The 17,198-nt window shown below is 35.1% G+C and overlaps 1 non-coding gene across 1 annotated transcript; it reads right to left on the bottom strand.

Moving 5' to 3' along the window:
- Positions 1-16,707: 16,707 nt before the first annotated feature.
- Positions 16,708-16,814, bottom strand: LOC125171373 (U6 spliceosomal RNA). The gene has a single exon (XR_007154292.1). It is a non-coding gene; the product is annotated as a U6 spliceosomal RNA (small nuclear RNA).
- Between the last annotated feature and the right edge of the window lie 384 nt (positions 16,815-17,198).

The raw sequence follows: 17,198 nt of genomic DNA, 5'->3' as shown, positions 1-17,198 counted from the left end.
TATATAGCTTTTATGATGTTAAAATATGTTCCTTCTATCCAGACTTTCTTGAGGGTTTTTATTCAGAAAAGATGCTATATTTTGTCAAATACTTTTTCTGCATCTATTGACAAGATCATATGGTTCTTATCCTTTCCTCTATTAATGTAATGTATCACATTGGTTGGTTTGCAAATATTGATCCAGCCCTACAGCCCAAGAATCAATCACAAACATAAGCATTCTTATTGATAGGAATACTGTAATTGCAGGGGACTTTAACACTCCACTTACAACAATGGACAGATCATCTGGGCAAAAAATCCATAAGGAAACAATGGCCTTGAATGATACACTGGACCAGATGGACTTGACAGATATATTCAGAACTTTTCATCCAAAAGCAGCAGAATACACATTCTTTTCGATTGCACATCAAATATTCTCCAAGATAGATCACATACTGGGTCACAAAACAACCCTCAATAAAAATAAAAGAATTGAAATCATACCATGCATATTTTCTGATCACAATGCTATGATACTTGAAATCAACCACAAGAAAAAATTTGGAAAGCCTCCAAATGCATGGAGGTTAAAGAACATCCTACTAAAGAATAAATGGGTCAACCAGACAATTAAATAAGAAATTAAAAAATATATGGAAGCAAATGAAAATGAAAACACGATAGTCCAAACCCTTTGGGATGCAGCAAAGGCAGTCCTAGGAGGAAAATACATTGCAATCCAGGTCTATCTCAAGAAACAAGAAAAATCCCAAATACAAAATCTAGTGGCTTACTTATTTTAAAACTGAAAGTTTGCACTCTTGGTCCATTTCATCATCCTCCCCCTTCTCTGGCAACCATCAATCAGGTCTCTGTATGTGATTCTGGTTTTATTTTGTTTGTTCATTTGTTGTTGTTGTTGTTTTTAGATTCCATATATAAGTGAAATTATATGGTACTTGTCTTCCTCTGACTTATTTCACTTAGCACAATACCTTTAAGATCCATCCACGTTGTTTCAAATGGCAAGATTTAGTTCTTTTTATGGCTGAGTAATAATTCAGTGTGTGTGTGTGTGTGTGTGTGTGTGTGTGTGTGTGTGTGTGTGTGTTGTCTTCTAACGGTAGACACTTAGGTTGCTTCCATATCTTGGCTATGGTGAGTAATGCTGAAATGAACATGGAGGTACATATACCTTTTGAATTAGTGTTTTTGTTTTCTTTGGATAAATACCTAGAAGTGGAATAGCTGGATTGTACTGTAGTTCTATTTTTAATGTTTTGAGGAAACTTCATACTATTTTCCATAGGGGCTGCACCAATTTACATTCACACCAATGGTGCATGAGTGTTCCCTTTTCTCCATATCCTCACCAACACCTGTTACTTATTTTTTAAATAATAGTCATTCTAACATGTGTAAGTTGATATCATTGAAGTTTTGATCAGCATTTCCCTTATGATTTGTAATACTGAACACCCTTCCATGTACCTGTTAGCCATCTGTATGTCTTCTTTAAAAAATGTCTATAGTTCCTCTTCCAAATTTTTAATCAGATTGTTTAGGGGTGTTTGTTGTTCTTGTTACTGAGTTCTATCAGTTCTTTATGTATTTTGGATATTAAATCCTTATTCAATATACGGTTTGCAAGTATTTTCTCCCACTCTGTAGGCTGCCTTTCATTTTGTCGATGGTTTTTTCTTGCTGTGCAGACGCTTTTAAGTTTGATGTAGTCCCACTTGTTGATTCTTGCTTTTGTGGTGTGCTTTTGGTGTTATATCCAAAAAATCATTGCCAAGACCAATGCCAAGGAATTTCTTCTCTATGTTTTCTTGTAGGAGTTTTAGAGTAACAGGTCTTATGTTTAAGCTGAAATAGTGCTTAGATAATCATTTTCTCCATATTTATTTGTTTTCTTTGTGAGGGGCTGGTCTGAATTGTGACAGATAGTTGCTACCACCAAAGGTCACACTGAAACTCAGTCTTTAATTTTTTTTTCCAATTTTAGAGCTGTCAAAGTTAACTTACCTCTTATCATTACCTTATAAAAATAAAGTGATGTTGATAAAGGAAGGCATTTGAACTCACCATGAAGTCCACTATAATTCTAATGTAGCACTAAATGATTTAGTCTGGGTATTATTCAGATGCTAAATATAATCCATGGCTGGGACATCTATATTGCTAAAGTTTTACATCTCTTGTTCTTACTAAAAACCCAGCCTACCAAATGAGTAAAGATAATTCCGCTTTACAGATTTTCTACTGTAATTATTGTTAAGAACTATAATCATTAAGTATAATTAGCATCAAGTAGAGTTTTACACAACAGTAAATGGTAGCATAATTACAGATTCAGGCTGTCTGCCACTACAAAATTAAGTTAAAAATTTCAAGCAATCTGTATTGTAGTTTATACATATTCATAAGCATACACTATATTGCCTATAAACCCAAGTGAGATTGTAGAGTCCATATAAGAGGTCTAAATCTAACTACTTTTATTTCCTCTGAGATATCAAACTCTTTTGAATTTCACTTGTTATGAGTCACATTCTACTTCTTAGAATATGTCATAGACACCATTAAATTTAAGAAAGATAAGAACACAGAAAATAACAGTTTACCTTGCAAATAAGTTTATGTTTACAGTGTTTCATAAGGACATTTTTATTTGTTCCTAGATCTTTCCCACAAAACAATAAAAGCTCACCAAAAACAATAAAAAGAATGAAAAACAGAGAAGATAATCCATATTCAATAAACGCTCTCAATTCCAGACAATGAAGTTCACCTGCCAAACACCAGGAATCTGGATCAAGAAGGGAAGTGATAGGAGTGAACTGGTGCCTACTGGAGCTCTAGCAAGTACAGAATCCCCCTGCCCCCATACCTCAGTCTAGAAAAGCTTAAGCTATGACTCTATGACACTGAAATCTAAAGGATGGGTGGACAGCAGGAGAAGAAGTGGTGGTCTTGTAAGATTTAATTCCTTTAAATATTCATACAATATCATTAAACATCAGGGATCAAATCATGCTGTCTCATTATTTCTATTATTTATCCCTTAAATTTTCAGTAGAATAAAAATCACCAGACATGAATTAGCAATTAGGAGGAAGACTGGGCAACAATTACCAGATTAAAATACAGTTAGCCGATGCCCTAGGGACCTTGTTCTGAGCCATATCATCTACCTAGAAAAAGTGATATGCCCCAGTTAAAAAATGTAATGAAATGACATATTTGATGAAAGTCTCTTCAAGGTCACAAACGGTAACTCGCATGTAGTCATAGATCTCACCTTTCCCCATATCTCCTCTCTTGCTCTCATTCTGGTATTCCCGACATCAATTCCATTTGAGGGTAAGACATAATTAGAAAGAAACCAATATGGAACATGCATTAACTTGGAGGGGAGAACAAGAAGAGGCAGGTGACAGATACAAACCAAATGAAAATTTACCCATTGAAACATGTGAAAAGTCAAACAAAGAGTTCCTATTCTCTCAAAGAAATTATAGCTCTGAACTCTTTCTTTAAAAAAAAAATTAAAGGGGGCGCCTGGGTGGCGCAGTCGGTTAAGCGTCCGACTTCAGCCAGGTCACAATCTCGCGGTCCGGGAGTTCAAGCCCCCCGTCAGGCTCTGGGCTGATGGCTCAGAGCCTGGAGCCTGTTTCTGATTCTGTGTCTCCCTCTCTCTCTGCCCCTCCCCCGTTCATGTTCTGTCTCTCTCTGTCCCAAAAATAAATAAACGTTGAAAAAAATTAAAAAAAAAAATTAAAGATCAAGGAGCAGGTTCAACATTCAAAGAAAAGACTACTGAAAGAAGTGAAAAGAGAGCTTATAAGCTCAAAACAGAAAAGTAAAAGAAAAATTACACAAAAGAGACAAAAGCTAGATTATAATCCAAATGCGCGCGCGCACACACACACACACACACACACACACACACAGAGAGTCAGGAATATAATGAACACAATTCTGCAATTCACAGAAAATAACATGAAAAATAAAAGTGACTTAAAATTGAGTATAGAGGAGTACCTGGGTGGCTCAGTTGGTTAAGCAACTGACTTTTTGGCTCAGGTTATGATCTCGTGGTTCATGGGTTTGAGCCCCGTGTTGGGCTCTGTGCTGACAGCTCAGAAACTGAAACCTGCTTCAGATTCTGTGCCTCCCTTTCTCTCTGCCCCTCCCTCCCCTGCTTGAGCTCCCTCTCTCTCTGTCTCTCAAAAATAAATAAAACATTTAAAAATTTTTAGTCAAATTGAATATAGAGATAATAGACATGGGACACAGGTAAAGAGATCTAACAAATGCATTATTGATATGTTTTCTGGAAAAACAAAAAGAACTGAACTACTAGAATAGAAAAAAAAAACAAAATCTAAAATAGAAGAAAACAATCCTGAAACAATGGCTTTAGTCTACAAACAAAGAAGTATATCGTGTTCCAGGATAAATCAATACAATAAGGTCAGCATTGAAACATAACCTCGGGAAGTTACTGAACTATAAGGAGCAAAGTATCATACAGATATCCAGGTAGGAAAACAAAAATTCACATGCTAGGTTGGCCTCAGTCTATCTATAGAAGCACACTTATTAGCAGATAGTGTAACAGTACAGTAAAATTTTGAAAGGAAAAAAGATGATGCTAGAATTTTTTCCTAGTCAAGTATTATTAACCAGTATGTTTTAATCTGTAGACCTTATTTGGATATCTCCAGTTGTCCCAATATCATGGTTTAATTGCAAAAGAAAATCCCAGATCATGTTTTATATTTCATTGCCATTAGTCTTTTTTATCTAGAACAGTTCCATCATCTGTTCTTGCGTTCTTCACACTGACAGTTTTTAAGACAAAGTCTCATAAATTGGTGTTGGTTCCAAAACTGGCTCCCATACACGAAGGGCAAGGAGAGAACCAAGAGGCAAGCTGCTTCAGACTGGTAGATGGCAGATTTAACAAGCAAAGGAACTTCACAAGAGGCTTGGCTTGGGCTGCCACAATGCCAGTAGATCTCTGTTCCAGCCTGCCAGAATCTTAAAAGTTTATACAAAGGCCTTAACTGAGTTCAGTCATGTACACTGTCCATATGGTTTCAACAGCACCTTATTCTTTCAAGGTCATGTCCTTGAAACAGCTCCTAGTGGGGAATGGTGGGCAGAACGTACATTCTAAGGACAGGGAAGAGAGTAAGGGACCTCCAATTGCCCAGGTCTAGCTCAAAGGTCAACTGGTGGTCACATCCTCTATGTGACTTCCTCCAACAATTGGGAATGTGTCCTTAAAATTATACTCAGGCTATGTATATTTGACAGGAATACCACAGACACCACCCTAACCAACTGATCAAATTAAAGTCCCAGTAATGGGACAAATTGACATGTTCCTTTTCATATAATGAATGGAGAATAATAAGCCCAAATTTTAAAGTCTTAATACATCTGATATAAAATATAAATATATTCCTGATTATGTTTTTTTTAATTTTTAATTTTTTTTTATTTTTGAGAGAGGAGGAGAGACAGAGTGTGAGCTAGGGGAGGAGCACAGAGAGAGGGAGACACTGAATCTGAAGCAGGCTCTAAGCTCTGAGCTGTCAGCACAGAGCCTGATGTGGGACTTGAACTTACAAACTGTGAAATCATGACCTGAGACAAAGTCAGATGTTTAACCAGACTCAGCCACCCATGTGCCCCATGATTATACTTTTTTCTTAAATAAAGAAGTATACACAGTGAAAGTGAACTCCCTGTCATACTATCATCCCAACCCCCCAAGTTTCTTTCTTTCCTCAATGGAAAATGCTGTTAATGGTTTGTGGATACTTGTCAGACCTCTTTCTGTTATTTTACATGTATTTAAAATATATATTTAGACTGTATGTTTTTTAGGGGGGGGTGAAGTTATTTAAATATAATCATCCTATATATTTTGTCTTGCAGTTCAGTTTGTTCATTTAATATATTTTAGGCCACTTTTATGACTACTCACAGATGCCTCATTTTTTATCTGATGATTAATATTCCATTAATTATATAAAGCATTATATAATTATCCTTGTATTGATGGACATTTAGGTTGTTTCCAATTTTTTAGCATTTCACACAATGCTATAATGAGCATTTTTATATATATCTCTTCATTGAACACATTTCTTCATGGAACACATATTTCCATTAATAGATATCTAGGAATGAAAAACCTAAAAAGTATGACATTTTGACTTTTTTGATAAATCATGCCACAATAATCCCCTAAATCGACTAACCACTTTGTTTTTACTAACTGTATCAGGAGAATCTGTTTCCTTCACATCTTTGCCAATATTTCATATTAACAACAATTTTTAATATTTGCTAATCTATTGGAAAAAATCTTATTGATGAACAGACAGGCTGTATATCTTTTCATATATTTATTGGTCATTTTTATAATCCTTCTGTGGATTATTTATTTGTATCCTTTGTACACTTTTATTGTGTACATTTTTTTTTATTTATTTGTAAGTTGCTCTTTATGTTTCATTGCATATTAATCATATATAACACTTAGCTTGCCAATATGTGTTCTCCCCAGTGTTGACTGCCTTTTATTCAATTGCATTTTACACTAGATCACTGAAAGAAACAAAAAATCAAAAGTCCCATTGTCTTGATTTTATCCACAGGAAATCTAAGACCTACAGAGAGAGGTATATTAATTTACTCTATGTCATACAACTAAGAACTTAGTCTTATCGGAGGATACCAAAATAAGCATAAGATAGTAGGGGAAAAAGTTTAGAATTTATACTTTTGTCAAAAGACCTGGGCTGGATCCCAATCTGATCAAATAATAGACTGCTCTTGCATCTATTATTGAGCAAGGCCTTTAAACCCCCTGAAAAACAATTGAACTTGGAATCCAAAAGCATGGGTTCAAGCCTTGACTCTACCAACTAATAGCTGTATGCAGTTGTTGCAAATAAAATTCTTCATCTGTAAAGTGAGACTACAAAGAGATGACCTATGTATTTCAAATCGGTGATGTGAGAACCAAATGTCATAAATGTGAAAGAGATTGATGCCTTTAAAATATTACACAAATACAAGCAAACCCACAATGATTTTGGGTAATGCAAGGTAACCCCTTACCCCAAAAATAAACCATTAACTATTTCTCAGTTACTAATTCTAGTGAAATAAAGAAAACAATGTTTTGATAATATATATAAGATGATGGAGATTTCTGTTGTACAGATTCTAATTCTTCTCTATCATTAATCTTCACAAATCCAACATTAGTTTTTCAACAGGCCACAGACCCTTCAAGCTACTCCAAATTTCATCCATTTCTTATTATTTCCTTTATATTTAATTTCAATTTACTTGGTTTAGAACTTGAAATTTAAGTGCTCAAATCTATTTTTACTGCCTAAGACAGGAAAATGTTAAAGACAACTTTATGGCGTTGATAATTCAACTTTGAATCATCTCATGAAAAGAAGTGCCTCAAATTATAGAAGTTAATCATTATTTTATATGAACTATAAACACAGCTATTGGCATAAGCAGATTGTCATGAAATCTATCATAATTGACTAAGGATTTACTTTTAGGTGATTTGAGCCCTTTTAAAAATACTTTCAATTTAATCATTTCATCTCCTCAGAAAAAGACATGTAAATGAACTCATTATTACTGAGTATATGCAAGGTCATCCAGTGCCTTTCTACAGAAAAATTATGAGGAAAAGAAGACCATTAATAGAGTATCTATCACTTTGTTGAAACTGTAGGTTGAAATTCACTCTCACATATATCCCATTTCTTTTAGCTTCAGAACAATGTGTATTAATAGAAGCTAAGGATTTCCTTATCAGCATTAACACAGTTGCTGAAAATAATTCAAATGCACTAATATTCAGAAGAATTTTTTAAATGCAAGGGTTTCTTCTTTTATAACAGAAAAAAATGTATTTCTTATACACTTGGGATATTTTCATGCTAATAGTTTACTGACAAATATGAATGGTAAAGGTGATAGGTTATTAATTGCAATTAGCCAAATGTAAATAACCTGTATATCCTTAATTTTAGTGTAGCAACATTTAAAAGATGAAAACAATTTGGTACAACGTATATGTCTAGGAAACTGTGTATCACAGACTAAACAAGGAAAGGAACACGCACTAACTTATTTAGAAACATATATAAAAGCTCCCAAGGGTGCAAAATCCCTGCTTTCCTTATTAGGGATCTCAGAAAAATACATAAATAAAACAATGCATGAATTAAAATAAACATTTAAGTCCTATAGTTTAATGATTCCCTTGGTACATATTTGCTGATTCTTACTCTTTGATAATAACCTTCTATAATTTAACCATATTTAGCCTTTTCACATAATTCAGGCCATGATTCTTCTGAACATCAGTATTTAAATACATATTGAGGTTCCATTTTATTTTACTATTTATTTTAAAGTTTATTTATTTTGAGAGAGAGACAGAGAGAGAGCAAGCAGGGGAGGGGCAGAGAGAGGGAGAGACAATCCCAAGCAGGCTCTGCTCTGTCAGTGCAAAGCCTGATGTGGGGCTCAATCTCACAACTGTGAGATCGTGACCTGAGCCAAGATGGAGAGTCAGAAGCTCAACCAGCTGAGCCACATAGGTGCCCTGAGGTTCTATTTTAAAGTCAATGTATATGATCTGAATAAAGGTCACTTTAGCATAATTTACAGGTTAAGGAGGTCATCACAACTCTTGATTTCCATCACAAGGCTCCTATCAAGGTAGCCTACTCCTCAATACTAAATTCTCAATGAACGAATGTATAAACAATGCAATTTGAACGTAAGTTTCATAGAAAGGTTTCATCTTCCAAAAATGGCTATTTAATTCTGACCATTGTCTGATTTTAAGCTTTTCTGCATTTCCTGAATACAGCTTCTAGACTTTTTCATTTAATAAAAATTCAGAAATACCTTTAAAATTAAAGATTCCATGGTGGTAGACAAGTCTCAAAATAAAAATATAAACAATCATTAAATCTAGAAGTAAGTTCAGTAATCTTTACTCTCTACTTAAGAGACTATAAACTGGCAGTCAATGACCTAATTTTTTTTTCTGACTCAGTTAAAATCAATAACAACAAAAATGAGTGAGTTACTAGTATTTAAAAATATAGGGATTTCTTGTGAAATTTTGAGTTTTCAGTTTCCCTTTGAGAGTGTGACATCCAGCACTCAATAATCACATTCCCATATGAGCTGACCTGAGCTGCTTCCCGCAGCCGCTGCATGCACACACCAGGTCAATTCCCACCATTTCCTATTGGGCTGCCCTGGCCCCTACCGCACTCCCTGCCTACCTGCCTTCCTCCCTCTCTCTCTCTCTCTCTCTCTCCCTTTCTCTTTCTCTCTTTTTCTTCCTCTCTCTCTCTCTCTCTCCCCCTGCCTAACCTCCCAAGGCAATCGACTTTGAAACCACAAACTGAAGATGAGTAAAATTACCATAAAACTGAGAAGATTAAATGAAGATACCAGCCTACTTTGTAATCAAGTGTCACTATACAAAGGGATCTTCCCTTTCTGAAGACACCTCCTGATGTATTATTATAAAGCTCTCATATAAAACGTAAGGAACACTTTAATATTGGAAACTGTAATCTGCCATAAGGATTTTTAAAAACTGTGAGTGATACTGATTCGAGTTCCTTCCAAGATGGACACAATGATGATGGGGAGTACAATAACCCAGCTGATGTTCTCCTCAGTGTTTGAGCTCAATGTAGAGGAGATGTGGTTTCAGGGCACAGAGCAGAAACAAAATTAGCTGAAGCTATATCCTTATAAGGTTGCCATGCCAGAACCAAAGTAAGCAGCCCCAAAGGGTTATTGAACCAAATGTGCATATTGGGAGAAGCAATACCCAATCTATGTGGACTAAGACCTAGGCATTTGATCTATGAGAAAGTTACATGTGTCTCTCTGCCCCACTTTCTTGCATGTTTACATGTGGCAAATTTAAGTTTAAAACAGTTAAAGGTGTGGAAACAGAGCAGTTGGCAATTAAAATTATGGGAGTGTCTTTATTTGTGTATGTGTGTGTGTGTGTGTGTGCATTCCAAGTCAAATTTTTAAATTATATTTGTATAATTAACAAAAATAATAGCCATTAATTTAGCGACAACTGCAAACAGAAACTGTGTCTAAAGTCATTATGAAAAACAAGTGTTGGGGAAGAAAAAATGCCCACCTTTTTAACAACTGAACCCAGTTTAGGGTTGTTGTTAATATACTACAATTAAGCTTACTGAGTTCGGCCAATATCACCAGAGAAAGAGTATTTCCTATATGCAAAAAAAAAAAGTTACTCATAAATCTTTGGGGGGTGGGAGAGCCTTGTTTGTCTCTCTCAACAAGGTTAGTTTTGCTTCTCCAGAGCTTTCTTTCCATATCTGGATTCCCTTTCCACTGAGACCTTTTAAAGGAGTGGAACTAAACTTCACCTGAAGGCAAACCTCTAGATTTTCATTGTACTCTCTGTTCTCTCTCCTTTTCCCTCTTTCTGAAGTTCTCAAAACGGTCTTTCTCATTTCTGATGTAGCTTGAACTTTGAACTGCAGGTCAGTTCATCAGCTCCTGATTGCCAGTGACTAAAGAAGCTGAGAGTCCAGATAAAAGGTGAGAGACTATTTTCTTTGGAGTATCAATGAGGTGTTTCAAATGAATTGTAAAACTAAAGCACTCTAGCTTTTGAAGTCATTAGGGGAGAATAGGCCGCACTCCATTCAGCCATCCAGGTCCTTTGGGTTGCATTCCAGGATGAGAGGGAAACTTGACCCAAAAGTCACAGCATGGGACTGGCAAGGCAGGAACATGCAATGAAGCCAGATCACCACAATGAAATGTCACTATCACCAAATAACATCACATTACTTGCATCCACGCAAGAAGGTTGTATTGTTACTAACATTTGGAGCAAAGAATAATAATAATAATAACAACAACAACAACAACAACAACTTGAATAGTAAAAGAGGGGGAAAATCACATCAGGAGAAGGAGAGTTTAGAGAAGAAGGCAAACTTAGACACCAAAACTAGAACATATTCACCAGCGACCACAACCCAGGGGAGAATCTTACATTTGAGAAAGATGCACATCTAGGCAAAAACTAGGTACAAAAGCCAGTACAAATTCTCCTAAGGGGCATCTAGAAAGGAACTGCTTTTATTCTTATTTAGAAGCAAGAGATGAAGCAGAGACCCTGTTTTCCCCCAGAATGATCTTTTCCAGGTCCTTCAGTGGTGGGGAGAGGGGGGTGTCTGAATTTGTTCAGCTGAAATTTAACTCTGCCCCACAGGACTATCAATAAGAAGTAATTCCAATTAGTTCTACATTCACAAAGAGTGGTATTTTCTGAGATCATTTTTATTAAACATCCTTCAATTGCACAAGATATTCTCTCTGCCTGACTCCTCTGTACTTTGCATGGCTGGCTCCTTCCCAGCCTTCCGAGTTACTACACCATATAGCTCTACCTCACTTCCTCATAGACATAGTCCTTCATCAGCCACCATCTAAAGCAGGTTCCTTCCTGTGACTTGGAACCTCAGTATCTTGTTTAGTTGTACTATAACACATATCTCAAAACATAATTTCTTTTTATTTCTTCCTTCTCTATTGACTATCGATCCACCCCCATTCCCATCCCACTACATTGTTAGTGCTGGGAAACTGAAGAACATGTTGGTCTAATTCACAATGGTGTCCTCTGGATATCTTGAAAGGTGTCTGTCACACTCATTGCTCCATAGTTTTTTTTTAATAAATGTTCATGGGTAGGTCAATAAAAATTGTCCCCAGTTTAGATTCATTAGATGATTAAATTCATTAGATAGACATAAACTAAGTGAAACAAATTTCTTTATGAAAGGACTCCTATAATCAATTAAGAGCCTCCAAGAGGAGTCCATACTTTTTTTTTTCATTTATGCCACTATAAAACTACTTTTCCATGGACTACCTGTTATTGTCTGCTACATCTGTGTTATAGCATCCCTTAACTAGAATTATCAATTAGCTAATGGACTGGGATGGCTTCTTAGACAAAAATGCCTTTAAAGTAATCCATGTGGTTACCATAACCCAGATAGATATACCTTCATGAGCACCCAAGATCATTTTATGCCTTCATCATGTAGTCTTCTGATTTATAATTTATTTGAAACTCTCTTCCCCCAGAGGGTTTGTATGAAACTCTCTTCTCTGCCACCAATGATTCTTATTTATAGGTTAAAGATGTATCACTTATAAATCAATAAATTGGCATTTTGAATTACAAATTCATCTCCTATAAATTTGACCAGCATGAAACTGAACCCTCCTAGATAAACTTATGACAAATCAACTCTATGGTACTAGAAAACTGAGGAACAGAGCCTCAGTCAAAATATAACCCCACTGCATAGCCTCCTGGCTGACTATGACTTTATCTATAATTAAAGAAAATTTGAAAAGCAGCTTCATAAAGTCATCATAGAACTTAAAAATATGTTATAGGACATTGCAATTTGTATCCCTATGGGCCTTTGTCTGAATGAAAATACCAATCAGTGTTAATTCATGCATTTATTCATCCATTTACCAAATACTTATCAAATACTTTCTAATGTGTCATGTCTGTTCTGGTGCTGGAAATACAGTGATAAGTAAGAGAGTGCCTAAGTTTGAAAATGTGAGCACCTATAGGATTTGTGTTCTGACTAATTTTAGGTGTTCTGTGTGTTTTGTAGTTATTAAATTACATGTAGTGAAATAATGTGCCCGGATTATGTTAGCATGGTTACTAGCAGAAAGGTGTTTGTGGAGTTACCATGTAATATCATTAGAAGATTCTAATTCTCACAATGGAAATGTTTTTACTTGGCATCCCTTATGTAAGAGACCATCAAAAAATATTTTCCTAGACTTTAGTAAAAAGAAAAAAAATGACTTTCCAGACAAACTCATTTGAATTTTTATCATATAAAACTTATGATTCATCCCATGTTCCTTCCCTTTTGTAGTGAGGAAGAGAATAGAAAAATAGAGGGTTTAGTTGCTGTTGTGACTATCTCCCCATGGATTCCAGCACAAATATTTTTATTCTTCTAAATTATTTCTGATCAGGCTTGTCACTTGCTTAAGTCATTTATTCTTTTATATATATTCAAATGCTACAAACCATTAAAAATCCTTTTGAAGTAAAAAGTATTCTAAATTATTAATCAATAAATAAATGAATAAATTCATAAACAGATAGGTAGATGTTTCAAGAATAAATGATAGCTTTCATTCTCTTAAAAACTTATATCTTCAAATATAGTCAGTGTAAGTGCTGCATCATGCTTTTTTCTACATGCTTTTTAATCAGTAAAAATATTATTACTAAAATAATTTTTAAGTATATTCTACACCCAAGAATGTACTTAGTAATAATTCATTCAAGTCACCAGGATATACATATTTACATTTTTAATCATAGGATTAACGAATTAATATTTTCTAATGCATGTAAAACAGTACCTTGCATAAAATGCTACTATAAATGGTTATTCCATAAAGTATTCTAAAAATATTACAAACAGTTGCTAAAACTTGATAATTATCAAGAGGGTAATTATAACATTGCATGGTTACCTGAGGAAATAGGAGTATCCCAAGAAAAAACGATGGGAAATATTTTTTAATACTTCCTAAGATACTTCAAATAAAATTTTAACAAAGCATCACTGTCTCTTTTGTGTTATAATACTAATTTAAAATAAATGTGCCTTAGGATGGAACTGACATCAATAGAACAATACTCCCCAAGAGAAGTTGCAAAACACCTCCTACTGAGTCTGAAATATTAAAAACTGGTTCATTCTGACCACCAGGGATATAGTACAGTGCCAGTACACAATGTACAACTGCATACAGTTATATTAATAAAACATGAGTAGATTTACAATTCACCAAATATCAGGGTATTCTTGAAACTCAAAGAAGTAAATGTGGGGCATGTGAAAAGAAGGCACAGTCTCTCAGGCTCTGGATACAAGAGTGGCTATTATTAGGAGTTTGAGGGTGAATGAACAGAAAAGAAACAGAATTCTTTAGAGAGTATTCTTCAAATTCTTCCATCTTAGGGGACAGCTACAACATAATAACATTTAACTAAAGAAGAAATTAAAGAAGTGGCTTCATAAAAAATTAAAGTGTGATTTCTCTGAGACTCATCTCCATGCAGGGGCAGAACCACTATCAAAGTTAGACCCAAAGGAGCTTTCTATAATTCATTACAAAGAAGCACCACCTAGGGATCTATTGGGCATTGAAGAACTCTAAACTCCAGTTAGAAACTGGAAGAGGCTAGAAATCCAATTGGTACCAAGTTTTATCCCAATGGATCACAAAGATATTAACAATACCCTAGTCTACACACAAAAACTAGATTATAACAATAAAACATACAGCTGGGGCAGAATTTAAAAGAGGCCCTTCCATTTAGTCTCTGCAACAACTTCCAGGTCTAAGTAAGTTGTTTGAACCCAACCTTGTATTTGAACCTAATTTGATGTACATTGCACATTGCTGTGTATATTACACATTTTTGTATACATAATACACTTGGATAGTGCACACCTATGTGAAAGGTTCTGTACCTTTAAAACTGACAGTGACAATGAAGCCAACTTCAGGTGTCATATATGAAATGGAAAACTTACTATCAAAGCAAAGACAGAAGCAAATTCTCAAATGCGTGCCTCTAGCCTAACAACTACTATCTTCTGTTTGCTAACCAGTCCTCGGTTTAAGCTAGAGTGGATAGATGGCTTCTCCACTACTGATTAGCTGTAATGGGACCTGTTTTCTCATATATAACATGGGAATAATAATAATATTTGCTCCCCATAAGGGTAGTTTGTGGAGCTTAAAAAAAAAACAGTTAAAGGGGCGCCTGGGTGGCTCAGTCGGTTAAGCGTCTGACTTTGGCTCAAGTCATGATCTCACAGTTCGTGGGTTCGAGCCCCACGTCGGGCCCTGTGCTGTTAGCTGGGAGCCTGGAGCCTGCTTCTGATTCTGTGTCTCCCTCTCTCTCTGCCCCTCCCCTGCTCACGCTCTGTCTCTCTCAAAAATAAATAAATGTAAAAAAAAATTAAAAAAAAAACAGTTAAAAGCGTCTATTAGCATACCCTAGAACAATGCTGTCCAATAGAAATGCAACATCTTTTATATCTAATGCATATTTTATACTTAGAGTACATCTAAATTTAAGCCCCACTTCAAGTACTCAGTAGCCACATGTGACTAGTGACTACTATATTGAACATTGCAGTCCTGGAATATAGTTAACATTCATTAATACCTTGGTATTACCGGTATTGGTATTATTATTACCCTTACAAAAACCCTAAACTGTGTTTATAACTGTTCATAGAATTATAAAATAATTTTAAATCCTTTGCTAATTTTCAGAATATACAAGTTTCCAGTGATGCTACAAAAGCTTATAAAAATGAAGGCAGATATGCACCTTAATATGTTAGGAAAAAATACAAAGAAAATTTTCAAAGAGCATGGCAAACATTAAATAGGAGAAAAGTTGAATAGACATGGAGGAAATTTTCAGATACAGCATATATTTCGAGAAAAGGTTTTTAGAAGACAGGATTTAAGGCTATAAAACATAGGTCCAAATTTTGGCTTATAGCTAATATAGTAGGAATTATTAACTAAACTCTCTGCTTATTACCCAGAAAATCCAGATAAATTTAAAGGCCTTAGCAAGACAATTTGGATATACAGTTTTTAATTAAGCAAAATCAGGGTTTATAAGACCTTCTAAAACATAATTATAAGTCAGGGAGCCTCTTTGGCCTGAATCTACAAAGCATTCTTTCACCAGATCTCATTCTGACAACCCCTAATCATGTTTCAGATACCAACTTAAACTTCCCTTCCTTGGGGAGCTTTTCCTGACTCTAAAAGACCCTGATAGATGTCTATGGCACCTTCTTTTGCTTTATGGTAGTTCTTACCACAATGTATTTCAATTCCAAGAATACATACCTATTTTTTTCTTCTTGAAGCTTTTTTTTTCTTATTTACTTTCTATCCCTGAAAGATCTTGTAATTTCCTATGCTTTCAACTATTTATATATATAGTTTCTAAATCCATGTCCAAAACCTGCTGGAATTCTCTACTTTGATACATACAAACTAAAATTATCATCCTATCTTTTCAAAATCTCCTCCTCCTCCTCATGCCTATTTAACAAACTCACTGTTCTCTTGTCATACATACGTTAAAAAAATCTTCAATTCATTCTTGGCTCTTCTTTCACTGTGTCACCCAGAAAAAACATGGCCAATCCTGTAGATAGCCCCATTAACCACTGTCTTCAGAACACATTTCCATTATTCTGACTCAGAGCCTCATCAGTTCCTACCTACGTGAACACCTTCTGGCTGGCCCTCCAATTCAAGAGTCTCTCTGACCCCAGCTTGCTGACACACTGCTGCAAAATTTTCTTTTTTTTAAATCTTTTTGAGTGTAGTTGGCACACAGTGCTACATTAATTTCAGGTGTACAACATAGTGATTCAACTCTATTCATTATGCTATGATCCCCACAAATGTAGCTATCATCTGACACCATACAACACTATTACAATCATTGACTATGTTTCTTATGCTGAAAAGTACGTAATGCTTCACAAATTTGGGTATCATCCTTGCACAGGGGCTTTGCTAATCTTCTCTGTATTGTTCCAGTTTTAGTATATGTGCTGCCAAAGTGAGCACTGCTAAATTCTTAATACATCTGTTTGTCCGTGCTATTCTGTTCCAATTCCTTTGTTTGTCCTAGCATATTAAACCTCTAAGCCTGGCTTCCTAAATCCCCCATAATATGACCCCAAACTATCCTTCCAGCTTTATCATCTACAATATTCTCAGTTAATTAAATGCTCTAGCCAAATTCTCTGTCCCTCTAAAGAATCCCTATGCTTTCTCAATTTCATTATTTTTTCACTCAGACAATATATACCTAAAAATACTTTTTTTAAAAAAACTGATCTTTCCCTGACTTAATTCCCAACCTAAATTTTGAGACATAATTTATATTATTGAGTTCCATCTTTTTTTAAAGGTTCTAGTCAATTTCAAGTTCCTGGAGGGTGGAATCAT

Source organism: Prionailurus viverrinus, chromosome B4 (genome assembly GCF_022837055.1).
Source record: "Prionailurus viverrinus isolate Anna chromosome B4, UM_Priviv_1.0, whole genome shotgun sequence".
Lineage (NCBI taxonomy): Eukaryota > Metazoa > Chordata > Mammalia > Carnivora > Felidae > Prionailurus > Prionailurus viverrinus.
This window is presented reverse-complemented; position numbering and strand designations above follow the sequence as displayed.